Genomic DNA, 15,981 nt, shown 5'->3' on the forward strand with positions numbered 1-15,981 from the left:
TCAAAACAAACAACCCAATCAAAAAATGGAAAGTAGATTTAAATAGACATTTCTTCCAAGAAGACACACAGATGTCCAAGAGGCACCTGAAAGATGCTCAGCATCGCTAATCATTAGAGAAATGCAAATCAAAACTACAATGAGATAGTACCTAATACCAGAGAATGGCCATCATCAAAAAGTCTACAAACAATAAATGCTAGAAAGAGTGTAGAGAAAAGGAAACCCTCCTACACTGTTGGTTGAAATGTAAATTGATACAGCCACTATGGAGAACAGTATGGAGGTTCCTTAAGAAACTAAAAATAGAGCTACCATATGATCCAGCAATCCACTTCCTGGACATATATTCAGAGAAAAATATGGTTCAAAAGGATAATGCACCCCAGTGTTCACTGTAATGCAGTTTATAGAAACCAAGACATGGAAGCAACTTGAATGTCCATTGACATAGGAATAGACAACGAAGATGTGATATGTGTATATATATATATACACACATATATATATATTTACACACACATATATGTATATATACACACACAATGAAATATTACTCAGCCAATAAAAAGAATTGGAGAAGGAAATGGCAACCCATTCCAGTATTCTTGCCTGGAGAATTCCATGGATAGAGGAGCCTGGTGGACTACAGTCCTTGGGATGGCAAAGAGTTGGCCACGGTTGAGCAACTGAGCACGTTAAAAAGAGTGAAATAATGCCATTTCCAGCAACATAGATGGACCTGGAGATTATCACACTATGTGAAGTAAGTCAGACAGAGAAAGACAAATATTATATGATATCACTTATATTCAAAAATCTAAAAAAATGACACAAACTTATTTACAAAATACAAACAGACTCATAGATTTGGAGAACAAACTTATGGTTCCAGGAAATGGGGAGGAGGGGGAAGAGACAGACTGGGAATTTGGGATTGACATGTACACACTGCTATATTTAAAATAGAAAACCAACAAAAACCAACTGTATAGCACAGGGAATTCTGTTCAATACTCTCTAACAACCTAAATAAGAAAAAATCTTGAAAAAGAATAGGTACACATGTATGTATAATTGAATCACTTTTCTGTACACATGAAACTAACACATTGTTAATCAACTCCACTCCAATATAAAACATAAATTAAAAATAAATAAATGCTGTTCAATTTTTGTGCTTGACACTCTGAATTTTCTCAAATATTATTTTTTTCCTTAACATGAAATATATGTTTTGTTTTTTGAGAATATATTTGTGAAATACTCTAATCTAGTAAGCTATAGTTCGTATATCAGTCACATTTTTAACTAAAAATAATACTCCATAAACTCTGCTCAATGTTATGTGCCAGTCTGGATGGGAGAGGGGTTTGGGGGAGAATCGGTACATGTGTATGTGTGGCTGAGTCCCTTCACTGTTTACCTGAAACTACCACAACATTGTTAATTGGCTATACCCCAATACAAAATGGTTTTGGTGTTAAAAAAAAATTAAAAAGAATAGTACTCCACAAAAAAGTAGCTGGTTCAGCCAGAGTCATTTATAGATTTGTCCATTTTTAAGGCAAAAGTATGATTATACAGATGTGATGACTCAGTCTTCATGTTTTGGCTAAATCTTCATCTGGGTGATTTACTATGATTTCTTTCAGTGACATTTCATCCAGCAAGCATTCACCAATGTCACGTTAGTCTCTTAGCTTTTGTGCATACTTTTCAGCCTACGCAGTATATTTTTCCCAGTAAAATGCTCAGTGGATTTTTATTTCTAGTTTGAAAAGACACAACAAACAATTTTTGATATTTAGAGTCTCTCACTTAAAAGTTAAATACTTAGTTCATTTTTCTTTCAGCTTTGAACGATTGGTCTTAAAATGACCTCACAACACAACTGACATCATAAAACTATCTAAAATATTCTGTAGCATAAGACACAATAAGTTATTATTATCTATAAGGGCAAGAGATAATATAATTTTCATCATATTTCTGATGCTCATTCCCATTTTCACTCACCATTTTTAGAGGTCTTTAGAGTGGATTCCTCATTCTCTTGATTTAAAGAGCTCTTTGATATGCTAATTTTGCGCAGTGCAGCTAGGGGTTGAGAAAGAAAGTTTTAATCTCCCTTGTTAGTGGCAATGAAATCTTGAAATACAAAAGTATATTAATTTTTTATTTCATCATAGAATAAAACATTTCAAAAGTCTAATAATTTGAGACAAAATTTTAAAACTTAGAAGCATTTTTGAAAAAAATGTTACAACAAAGTACAATTACTTTCTTTTTGTTCACTTTTATAGTCACAGACAATTTGAGGATTTAAAAATAATTATTTAGTGAATAACAGCTACACGGAGAAATGATAGTAGGTATAGACAATGACAGATAATAGGAACACAGTATTGTAAGTGAGAACTTTGATGATTGAGTATATTACTTAGAACACTGTAAGCATACAGTGATTTATTTTTATAAGCTGACACATAAAAGGCATAAATGCCTAATATTTATACTAATATTGACATTAAACAACATGGAAAAACAAATTAAAAATACAACTTATCTTAGTATTATAAGATAAATTGGTAAGATGTAATGAAAGAGAATATAAGCATTGGAAAGGAGAGAAAGGCTGCTTGTTGAGTAAACAAATATTTAAACAGGGTAGGAAAAGGTAAAGAAGTGGAGCAAAGAGTATTCAGTGCAGAGGTTTCAGAATTTTTGAGTAAGGGGTTGATGATAAAAGCTGAATGGTTAAGTAGTATGGAAATTGCAGGTTACACAGGTCATCACAGTGCATGGGATACATTTTAAATTTTCATTCAAGTGCTTTGGGATGCTAATGACTGTAGGCAACTGAATAACAAGAGGAAGCAGAAAGGCAAAATGGAGCTCAGCTGTGTTAGTCCAGACAAGAATTAGAGATGGTGACTTGAACTAGAGAGGTGGCAATGGACATGGATAGAATATGGTACATATAATGTCAGTATAATCAAAGAATGAGTTAACAGCATAAAAATATTTACTTCTGACGTCTGTAGCTGGAGCTTAATTAAGAACCTTAAAGACTATAAGCCTGAAAAAAATATTATGGAGCTACTCTCAAATATGCAATTCAAATTCAAATCAGTACAAACCATGGAACTTCCTTGGCTGTCCAGTGGTTAAGACTTGTCTTCCAGTGCAGGGGGTGAGATTTCAATCCCTGGTCAGGGCACTAAGATCCCACATATATCCGTGCATGCTAAGTTGCTTCAGTCATGTCCAACTTTTTGCGACCCTATGGACTATAGCTGGCCAGGCTCCTCTATCCATGGCATTCTCCAGGCAAGAATACTGGAGTGGATTGCCATGCCCTCCTCCAGAGGATCTTCCTGACCCAGGGATCAAACCTGCATCTCTTGTGTCTCCTGCATTGGCTGGTGGGTTCTCTACCACTAGCACCACCTGAAAGATCCCATATGCCTCGCCAAAAAATCAAAACTTAACACAGAAGCAATATTGTAAAAAATTCAATAGACTTCAAAAATGGTCCAAAAATATTTTTAAAAATAAAATACATAGCAATAAAATAAATGTGCAACAGTTATAAAATTCTGATTTGCCCCTTGAAAGAAAACCACAATTTATTTATTTATCAGTCCACACATAAATGCCTATAGAGACTTAGGCACCATATTGGACTAGAGAGCAGCCCCATCTCCTCAAGAAGCACAGTCAGTGAGGTGGAAAATTTGCAAATAAGCATGTAGTTGTGATGCTATATGGCAAATTCTTCTACAGAGGGAAGAATAAGAGAGAGTAACAGCAGCAGAACCAGGCCTGATTGATTGAAGAAGATTTTACCTTAGGAAGTGAAAATCAAAATGAAGCTTTGCAGTGAAGGTTGAACTGGGATTCTTCAGGGAGGAACAGCTATGACCAACCTAGACAGCATATTAAAAAGCAGAGACATTACTGTGCCAACAAAGGTCTGTATAGTCAAAGCTATAGTTTTTCCAGTAGTTTTGTATGGATGTGAGATTTGGACCATAAAGAAAGCTGAGCACCAAAGAACTGATGCTTTTGAACTGTGGTGTTAGAGAAGACTCATGAGAGCCCTTTGGACTGCAAGATCAAACAGTCAATCCTAAAAGAAATCAGTCTTGAATATTCATTGGAAAGCCTGATGCTGAAGCTGAAGCTCCAATACTTTGGTCACCTGATGTGAAGAATCGACTCGCTGGAAAAGACCCTGATGTTAGGAAAGATTGAAGGCAGAAGGAAAAGAGGATGACAGAGGATGAGATGGTTGGATGGCATCACCGACTCGATGGACACGAGTTTGAGAAAGCTCCAGGAGTTTGGTGATGGACAAGGAAGCCTGGCATGCTGCAGTCCCTGGGGTCACAAAGAGTCGGACATGACTGAGCAACTGAACTGAACGGAACGGCAGAATTCTTCCTGAAGAATCCCATGGACAGAGGCGTCTGGGTGGGCTACGGTCTACAGAGTTGCAAAGAATTGAACACAACTGAAGCAACTGAGTACAAGGGCACAATAGTTCACACCATTTGAGGCAGAGGGAAAGATTTTGAAAGAGGCAAAGGATGGAGAAACCTATTTTTTTAGGAATTAATTGTTTTCCCATGACTGAATTCATGAATAGAATTTCATTAAAAGTTAATTACTATTATAATTACTATTTTAATTTCATTAAAAGTTAAAAGTAAATCCCTTTTTTTTCTGATTAACTCTATGATGGTTCAGAACATGTTGTTTTCAAAGGAATTAATCAAGGCTTTATGAACAAATAGAAAAAAAAATTAAAAATATTTTGGTTTCAACCTAGGAGTCCAGCAGGCATATCATGAAACTAAATAAAGTTTATAAAAGCTGCAATAATCCTAAAGTGTTTAGTTTACCAAAGTCATGTTAATATTTGGAAAATGACATAATATTGACTCATTATAAGAAAAGTTCCACTAAAAACAAATAGACTTCTAACAGCTAGTGGTCTAAGTACTCATTAGTTTAGTGTTGAAAACTTTGGTCCTGAAATGTAATATCTACCCTTCATTCCAAATATCCCCCCTCTATTACATGTGCAAGAAAATGATTGACCTGTAAGATTAAGTAGTTAGTACACTTTCTAGTGATACACATTTTCCGGAGCCATATGGTTTCCCCTAAGTTTCAGAAGAGAATTTTAGAAAATAGCTCTGGGGTTTTAAAATACAAGTTGTAGTTGACTTATTCATAAACCACAAAGGTTTTTTTACGATAATTATTTCAATATTGAAGACTCTAGTGTTCTTCTAGAGTTTCCCTCTGCAGAATGTATATTTTTGGATACTCACCCGGACCTATCATATTCTAACCCATACCCAATTTCTTCCTTTGCACAACAATGAAATTACCATGTCAATAAAAGTTCTTCTAAAGTTTCCAATGAGAAAATGGGGCATATCCATTATAGTAATCTTGGCAATGATTTGTTGATTTAAATATTTCTGTATTAAAAAGAAACCATGGTTTTTGGCTACTCTAGTTAGTTTTGGACATAACTCATATTTCGAAATAAGTTAATGATTTCCAAAGTTGTTTGTTGATCAACATCATTCAAGGAACTTTAAAAAATAACAAATTCCTAAGAGATTTCCCTTGGAGATCCTAACTGAATGTGTGTGATGATGACATTTACATTTTTAGTAAGCACTGAAAGTGATTATGATAAGTAGATGAAAGTTATGTTCTATTCATTTCTCTATTTTTTTTTTGCTTTTCTATGTAGTAGATGATCCAAGGCTTGGATTCTACTCATTTCTGCATGTTTGCTTCTTGGTAAAGTAGAAGATACCATCACTGTAAGTTTAGAGGTCTTAGGATAATTTCAGGCATGGAGAACACCCAACTTTGTACTATTGAAATGATCTTCTCCCCAGGACCTTAGATTCTAAAAGCCTTGTTTTTTCTGATCTCTCGTGCATTAACAGCCCCTTCATAATTCTTTGCATTCTCAGTTGTCTTATGGAGACAGTGCCTCTGACTTTTTTTTAAAGTAAAAAATGTGTGACTTTAATAGAGAAAATTCAGGATTAGTGAATCAGGAAGACTACAAAGGGGAAGGTCTTATCATAGCTTTACTTATGACTAGCTATTCATTCTATTAAATAATACAAATTTGAGGAAAGAGGATGTTAAAAGACTTAGGTGCTTCAGGGATATTCCTATTGGTCCAGACGTGGACTCTGGCTAATCTGGAAGCTAGTTAGTCGTGGACTATTTATTCATTTTCTGTTGATTGAAAATTAATGCACTGTATTCAGATGAACAAAGAAAATTGAAGGGTTTTGTTTGTTTGTTTGTTTGTTTGTTTTGTTTAATCTCTCTTCTACCAACACTGGATGGTAGGAGATCTGAATTTAGCAATTAGCATTTTGTTAATCTCTATTTAAAAGGCCTGTCTCAATTTGATTGTCCCTTTATTCTTCCAGAGGGATTTCCCTGGTGGTTCAGATGGTAAGGTGTCTGCTTACAATGCGGGAGACCAGGGTTCAATCCCTGGGTGGGGAAGATCTCCTGGAGAAGGAAATGGCAACCCACTCCAGTATTCTTGCCTGGAAAATTCCATGGATGGTGGAACCTGGTAGGCTACAGTCCATGGGGTCGCAAAGAGTCAGACTCAACTGAGCAACTTCACTTTAGCTTTCCAGAGTTTAACTCCAGGACGGAATCTGAATGTGGAGCTTAATATATATTCCTGGTGCCAGGGGCTTAGGTAGGGCAGGAGCAGCTGCAAGGATTAGTATATAATGGTTCTTTGGTTCCTCCCTATCTTCATTGATGAACCTCTGCACTGGGGACCGTGGCTCCTGAGTCTGTGTCCTCTTTATCTTTGGGTTGGATCCTGTACCCATCAATTCTCCATGATGACTATCTCACAGAATCTCCAGCTGGCTTTGAATAACTTCCTGATGGTTGGCTATGACTCCCAAACAAATCCCTACTTGGGTGGTTGACTCTGCAGTCACTTGAGTAACAGAACCAAGGCCAGAGTAGACAGAGGGAGGAGAAGGAGGGACTTAGATGAGTTCCAGGATTAGTTTTCCCATTGCTCCTGTAATAAATGATCACAAACTTAATGGCTTAAAATAGAATACATTTATTATGTTTCAGTTCTGAAACTCAGAAATCCAGAATGAGTTTCACTGGGTTAAAATCAAGGTATCTACAGGGCTGCATTTTGAGGGGGAAGTCGAAGAGACAATTCATTTTCTTGCCTTTTCCAACTTCTAGAAATACCCCTGTTTTTCGTTTTTGTTTGTTTGTCTCAAGTCCACATCTTCAGAGCTGGCAATAGTCACTTGGGTCTTACATAGTATCACATCACATCGCATCACTCTGACATTATCTCTGCTGACTCCTTCTTCTATTTTTAATGACCCTGCGATTCCATGAAGCCCACACAGATAATGCAGGGTAATCATCTATTTTAAGGACATGTGCTCAGTTGCTCAGTGTGTCCAACTTTGACCCCACAGACTGCAGCCCACCAGGCTCCTCTGCCAGTGCAGGAGGTGCAAGAGACACAGGTTTGATTCCTAAGTCAGGAAGATCCCCTGGAGGAGGAATTGCAGCCCACTCCCGTATTCTTGACTGGAAAATCCCATGGATTATTCTGGCTACAGTCCCCGGGGTTGCAAAGTGTTGGACTCGACTGAGCACACACATTCTGCTCCATCCAGTTAGGAAGGTGAGCTGAGCTATGACCTTTAGTAGCATTATTCAGCTGTTATATATTGCCAAATCTGTGTATTTAATATTCCTTTGGGATCAAGGAAAAATAAAGTCATAATAAATTTGTTCCTGGTCTGGTTAATGTCCATTCTGGGAATAGACTTGGGAGTAACTTAGAAAGTTCACTGAGACATTTGCTTGTGGGCATGTGGGTTGTTCTTCCCAGAAGTGATGTTGTACGCTAGACTTGGCAACCAGTCCCAGGAAGCAGGGTTTGAGTGCTCCCAAGTCTGCATTTATTTCTCAATCACCATGGTCATGACTCGGAGTGGAATCCCTAAAAGAGTCATATCTCACTTTGCTGCTTTGGGAAAAAAGAATAGGATGAGTATCCAGGAGAAAAACGGTTAGGTAGTTGTGCTGGATCATGGCTCACAAGCCATGATACAAATCCCAAATTTCTAAATCTCAGAATGCTAATCATTTTGTCCATAAATATTATTAAAATCCTTCTTAATACCGACTCCCTTCTTCCCCCTTTTCCTGCTTGCTTTCCAATTATATTTCCCTGTACTGCTCTTATGATTACTTTGTGATAAATGTAACACCTACTATTATTTTACATATAATGTGAATACATATAATGTGAATGTATTAATACATACTTATATATTTTATAAGTATGTAATTTTACATATATATAACATGTAAATGCATATATGTAATGTAAATATATATTATAATGTAAATATACATATAAAACATATATATACATTTAGTACATATGTTTTCCACACAGAAGAAAACTAAATAGAACGGAAAAGTAAACAAAGGAAGGGGTATATAACAACTTTTAGATTCACTACTTCAATTTTATTAGCTTTTGTATATGGCTCTTACTTAAGGAATACTGTTGTAGTATACATTTGGGGGGCATTCCTTAGAAAAAGTAAAAAAGATAAAGTGAGTATTTTTCAGATATAGTAACCCCATGGTAAAATTTGAGCCCTCTATCTCCCTTCCTCAATTCCAAATGTCACTTTCTTCTTAAATGAAATTCCAAGGTTTCCCTCTTCCTCTAATACAGGAGTCTTACCAATTGAAGTGGTGAAATATGTTCAAGACATTATTACGTGTTTGAAGACGGTCACTCTACAGCACCAGGTCTCTGTAAACACATCTCATTGTATATGCAGAGCTCCTTAAGCAGTTTATTTTAATGCCTTATTTCTTAAGAGTCTTTTGTGGTGGTGGTAGCTAGAGAAATTTACCAGTTTACCGTTCTCGACAAAGCTAATCAAGATCACTAATGTCTTAATGATTTACAATTTAGAGAGCCCTTTCATGTATATTATTTGAACTGATCCTTATTAAAACTCAGTGAAATACAAGTTACTAAGTGTCTGTTAAGGATGAAAAAAATCAGACCTCAGATACAAGACTTCTGGGTCCAAATTCCTTGACTTCTCATCCCTGAGAGAGGAGATACTGTCTCATGTTTTCTATTTTCCATTGGATACTCGCTCTCTCACCAACACTTGCCATCACTCCCAACTCAAGTCTTCCAATGTATGTGCTTTTTATGCTGTTATTTTCACTGTAATACCTCCAGCATCTATCACAATGTTCTGCACAGAGTAAGAATTTAACTATTTGCTGAATGAGTGAACAAGTAGATGAAGATCATGGTTTAATACTCGCTCTCTCACCAACACTTGCCATCACTCCCAACTCAAGTCTTCCAATGTATGTGCTTTTTATGCTGTTATTTTCACTGTAATACCTCCAGCATCTATCACAATGTTCTGCACAGAGTAAGAATTTAACTATTTGCTGAATGAGTGAACAAGTAGATGAAGATCATGGTTTAATACTCGCTCTCTCACCAACACTTGCCATCACTCCCAACTCAAGTCTTCCAATGTATGTGCTTTTTATGCTGTTATTTTCACTGTAATACCTCCAGCATCTATCACAATGTTCTGCACAGAGTAAGAATTTAACTATTTGCTGAATGAGTGAACAAGTAGATGAAGATCATGGTTTAATTATTCCTTCTCATAATAAATATTATATATGCTGAAGAAGTCTGAATTTGATTCAGAGTCTGATGAATATCTTTTAAGAATTAAACCATAATGGAGGTAGTTAGTCCTGGGATTACGTGAAGTTTTCCAAAAGGCTCTGTGTTAATCCAACTTTCTCCATGCTTCTTAGGCTGTGTGATGAAAGCATTTAAGTTGGGTCCTTTTGCCTCACAGTACATGGAAGCCCTGGGGCTCTACTCTCTGCAGGCTGTCTGTCTCAGTTACTCTTTAGTTTTTGTCATAATGTTATCAAAAGCGGGGTCTGGCTGCTTGCTGCTCTAAAGCCAATAAACTGGCAAGGTTAGTGGACAGAAAAGGTTGATTATTTCAGAGGCCAGCAACCATGGGGCAGGGGCAAACTCCCGTCCAAAGGCCAACTCTCCCCACCCCGCTAACCCCACTCCCTAACAATCAGTGGGCAACAGCTTTTACAGGCAGAGGGAGGGTCTACATGTAGAAACAGCACAGTCAGCACTGACAATCATCTTGAAATTGGTCATGTAGTGATCTGATCAGCGACATCTTGACTGTTAAGTGCAGTTAATCTTCAGTTCCAGGGTCGATTTGTTCCCCTTTCTTAGAAGCCAGCTCTAGGAATTGTGGCAACTTACATCATGGCTACAGTCTGGTCATCATGTAGTTAACTTCTTCTACCTGATGGGGTTTCAGAATTTATGAAACAGCGCAAAGGATATAACTCAGAATATTATCTATAGCCTTTGAGGAGGAACTAAGGGTTCTTGACTGCTTAATGACTAAGCTATTGTTATCTGGTCTTATTTGACTGCTTTCCTTTGCTTCTGCATTTTGCCACTTCTCTGATTAAACTTATTCAAGTTTTTCTACAGATCAAAGGCAGGCGGAGGACATGGAGGGACGGACTATAGGGTGCTGCTCCGTTTCAATAGCACCTATTACAATTTGCCTTTTATTTATTTCTCCCCTTACTCTGGGAGAAGGAAATGGCAGCCCACTCCAATATTCTTGCCTGGAGAATCCCAGGGACAGAGGAGCCTGGTGGGCTGCCGTTTATGGGGTCGCACAGAGTCAGACACGACTGAAGCGACTTAGCAGCAGCAGCAGCAGCTGCAGCCGCTTACTCTGTGTGTGTGTGTGTGTATGTGTGTGTGTGTGTGTGTATTCCTCAACAGAGTGTGATCCTACTTGCTTTTTCTGTTGTCATTTTCACTGTAATACCTCCAGCGTCTATCACAATGTTCTGCACAGAGTAGGAATTTAAATATTTGTTGAATGAATGAACAAGTACATGAACATCATGGTTTAACCCACTCACAGCTAAAACATTATATATGCCAAAGGATTCTGAATTTGATTCTGAGTCTGATGAATATCTTTTAAAAATTAAACCATAATGGAGGTAACTAGTCCTGGGATTATGTAAGGTTTTCCAAAAGGCTCTGTGATAATCCAAATTTCCCCGTACTTCTTAGGCTCTGTCATGAAAGCATTTAAGTTGGGTTATTTTGCCTCACAGTAGTATCTTTAAACTTCTACTTCGAAACCAATTTGTGTTTCAAAAATATTCTTACTATGAATCTCACAGATTTAAGTTTCTCATTGCCAGTTTAAAGCATGATATTACCATAAATTTGCATGTAAATGATAAAGAATACAGGATTTGAGGACTAGTGGCAGGATTAGCTCCTTCACTAATTTGCTGGTTTTTCCCTCTCCTCTAGCAGTTTTTTTTTAAACTTTTTTGAACTTTACAATCTTTATCATTATAATGAAGTCAGTAAAGTATAACTAGGTTAAAAAAAAAAAAGAAAAAAACAACAAAAATAATAGTAAGCAGAAAAAAGAAGTCACCATTTTAGACCTATGAAATAACATTAATTTAAGAAAATTCTTTTCTTTGGCAAAATGTAATGAAATGTTCAAAGCCTTTGATCCAGTGATCTCCATATCTAGATATCAAAATATGAAGTGATTTATAATCAGGACAATAAATTTTTACACAGTATATAAAAATACAGTTTTTCAACATTATATATTATTTTATGGTAATAGAAGGTTGGAAGAGCATGTGAGCCAATTCAAAGGAAGAATATTTTTAAAAGTTTGTGAGCAAAACTAAAAATTGAAAACTTCTTTCATAAAAAAAATAAAAGAAAATTAGAATAAATTCTAATTTAAAGGAAAAAAAAGCATGTTTAAGTGACTATGGTAAGTAAACTCACATAATGAAATATAATATATTGTTAAAATTATACCCATACCCCAATACAAAATGTTTTCAGTGTTAATTTAAAAAATTAAAAATAAATAAATATTTTTTTAAAAAAGAAAAAAAAGAGGAAGCATTTTTATTCAAATAAATCAGTAAAAGTGCAACATAAAAATTCATAATCTCTCTTTGCAGTGATATAACTGTATGCTCTCGCATCAGAACACATACCTAACAATGAAGTGTTAAAGTGAAGTCACTGACACAATTATCTCCTTGAACTAAAGATTTCTTTATCTCTAGTCACATAATTTTACATAACCTAATATCAAAATAATCATCTAAGAAAATTCCTAATAATGGCAAATTTCTAAATACAGATACAGAATCCATTATTCTATGGGTTCTTTTTGTAATTATGATCTAATTCTCTATCTTATTTATGTATTTTTATTCCAACCAGAAATAAAATGAAGAGTTTGCTTGTTAAAGTTATGTTGTCATTTTGGATAAAACCTTGTGTGTGTTCTCAGTCACTCAGTTGTGTCCAACGCTTTGCGGCCCCATAGATTGCAGCCCGCCAGGCTCCTCTGCCCGTGGAATTTTCCAGGCAAGAATACTGGAGTGGGTTGCCTTTTCCTTCTCCAGGGAATCTTCCTGACCAAGGGATCAAACCTGTGTATCCTGCATTGGCAGGTGGATTCTTTACCATTAGTGCCACGTGGGGAGCCCAAAACTTTCAAACTTTTCATTTAATTTTCATACTTTGACAGTCATAGTAGCTTTCAAAAATGAAATTATACTTTGTATTTCAAATTTGAGAAAAGATAAAACAAATAATTTAAATTTTTTAATGCTATGAATTTCTTCACATCACATTTTCAAATAATATGATAAATGTTATGATACATTTTGTCAAGAACATCTTCCCTCATTTTCATGCCCATATTTATTTTGAAGAAAGTACTCTGGGTGCTCAGCATTTCCTCACCTCAAAAAAATGCTGTTTTAAATAGATGTACCATCTGATGACCAAAGGAAGCTTTTCAGACATTATGCCTCATGTAAACACAAGCCAACCTCAAACAAATCCTGGCTCAGTTTGCAAAATGGAATCTTTTAGGTGACTGTTTCTAAACTTCATTAACTCTAATTTTCCATTTCATCAGTAATGATCAGAATTCCTGAGGACTGTTCCCTAAGGTATCTGGCTCTCTAACTCACCAACATTTATAGACCCCAGGACAACAGATGTGATTTCCCCTCATTTTGCTTGCTGAAAATAATGTGGTGTTTCACCACAACTGCAACTTTCTAGTTTCAGAACCTAACCCAGAGAATTTCATTTGGTTTTCTAATTTAATCCAGCTGTTGAAATGGAGACTTTATTTCTTTTCTTCCTTCCTTCTCTCTTCTCCTTCCTCCCTCCTTTCCTTTTCTTGCTTCTTCTTCTCTTCCTCCTCCTTGTCCTTCTACTACTACTATTTTTTCCTCTCCTCCTCCTCCTTCTTCTTCCTCTCCCTCTCCCCTACCCCCTCTCTCCAGTCAACTATTCTTTGGAAACTTGTGGCTAAATGGAAGTAATCTTGTTAAAAAAAAGTGAATTATCAGTATCACAAATCCTACCAGGACACACACGTTTCATATGGCAGATACAAGAAGTGATGAAAACTTTATTAAATGCTAATCTTGTGTCACCTTGAACCTATTCCTTGCCCTGTCTAGAATCCTGGCTACTCCCTCAGATTCTTCTGGAAGATTGTTAAAAAATATCTCTATTAACTGTTTCACTCTGAAGACCAAATTAAGGAAAAGAAGGTAAATAAAAGCAAAGAGTTTGCATAGTTTTGAATAATAATTTCAAACTTTCTGAGTAGCTAGTTGTGAGTGAGAGTATAGAGTTTAACCAAATGATCTCCTTTGTTCTGGCTTTCATTCATTAATTTAATCTTTCATTCATTTGCTCAAGATATAGGAATGTCCAACTGTGTGTTAACAATTAGCCCTTGTTCTTGCCATATAGCAACGAACAAGATGGACAAGGTCCCTGCCCTCAAGGAGCTTATTTGGGGGGAAAAGATAGTAAACAAGTAAACCAGACAATGTCAGAAGATAGTGTAAGTACTATGAAAAATAAAATAAGGTAAACAGATGGAAAGTTATGAAAATATATCCTGTTTTATAAATGATGGGCATGAAAACAGCATTTGAGCACAGATAAAAGTGCCCTAGGCAGAGGAAAGAGCAAGTATAAATGTCCTGAAGTAGGACCAGCTTGGCATGTTACTAGTGAGAGTTAAGTGCAGAAGTTTGGATAAGAAAGCATTCATGTAAAGCCTTATAGATCATGTAGAAGTGAGAGAGAGAGAGAGAGGACAAGCAGAAGCATGAAGATCACTCAGAATATGTCACATCTCAAGGTGAGGGATGATGGTGTTGAACTGGTTGATAGCAGAGTTGATGAAAAGGGGGCTTACTGAGAGGTACTTTGGATGTTATGTTTGTGACTTCCCTGATGGCTCAGACGGTAAAAGTGTCTGCCTACAACGCGGGAGACCTGGGTTCAATCCCTGGGTTGGGAATATCCCCTGGAGAAGGAAATGGCAACCCACTCCAGTACTCTTGCCTGGAAAATCCCATAGACAGAGGAGCCTGGCAGGCTACAGTCCATGGGGTCCCAAAGAGTCGGACACGACTAAGCAACTTCACTACTACTGATGGATTATGAAAAAAGCTTCCCAGACTTTGGGTGAACTAATCAATGATTCTCTATCTTATGGACAAGAAACGTTTGATTATCTCAATAAAGTGGAGGGAATGAAAATCATATTTCATAGTCTTGGACAATAAGAAGTTAAGAATATTAATAATGATTAGTTGAAAAACAGGTACACTAATTCTTACTTAATAAGTAAAACTGATACTCCTTGTTTAAAATTCTGTGGGTTTATTACTGTACACTACTGTGTTCCCTAGTGATTTTAAAAGGCTTTCTTTACTCATATTTGCGTCTATTCCTTCTGAATTCAATTAACAAATATTTATCAATTGCCAAGCCTCAGCGAAATAACACAAAAAAGTACATAGGCGTAGTCAGAAAATTTTCAAAATAGTAAAAAGTTTGTTCGGTGTTCTTCTGGAGTCTGGTGCTGTAGAGAAGGCCAAGGCACATGTAATAGTTTTCCACCTATGGAAAGACTCTTATTTGTTGTTTGTCCCACATTATATCTGTGTGATGTTTTTGTGGTTGATGTTATTTTTGATATCCAAATACATTACCAGGTTTCTTAAAAAATCTTTAAAAATTTAATTTTTTTTTTTTCCATTCATATTTCATGGGCCCCCCTGGTAAGCTTCAGATTCCAGTTTTCAACTCAGAAGATGTTTCTCCTATTTTGCCTTTATTCATTTTGGACTATTTGTTTTAGTTTATTTTTAAAGAACAGCGCTAACCTATGGGATAGTTTCCTCTTTCAGTTTTTATTTGTCATCCCATTGATCTATCCATATCTTTGTCTTTTTCCTTTGTTTTATTTCTGCAGTGTTGATTTACATCTTTACTGTTTCTAAAAATATCTTATTTTTCTCATAATGTATTTTCATTTTTTAAGCTCTGTCCATCACCCAGTTCTGTCTTTCCCTCTGTCTCAGCACCAAAGAATTGATGCTTTCAACTGAGAAGACTCTTGAGAGTCCCTTGGACTGGCAAGAAGATCAAACCAGTCAATCCTGAAGGAAATCAACCCTGGATATTCATGGAAGGACTGATGCTGAAGCTGAAGCTCCAATACTCTGGCCACCTGATGTGAAGCGCCGACTCACTGGAAAACACCCTGATGCTGGGAATGTTTGAGGGCAAGAGTAAGAAGGGGATGGCAGAGGATAAGATGATTGGATGGCATCACCAACTCAATGGATATGAGTTTGAGCAAAGTTCAGGAGATAGTGAAGGACAGGGAAGCCTGGAGTGCTGCAGTCCAT

Source organism: Giraffa tippelskirchi, chromosome 4, assembly GCF_054371585.1.
Source record: "Giraffa tippelskirchi isolate mGirTip1 chromosome 4, T2T-mGirTip1v1.2.pri, whole genome shotgun sequence".
NCBI classification, from domain to species: domain Eukaryota; kingdom Metazoa; phylum Chordata; class Mammalia; order Artiodactyla; family Giraffidae; genus Giraffa; species Giraffa tippelskirchi.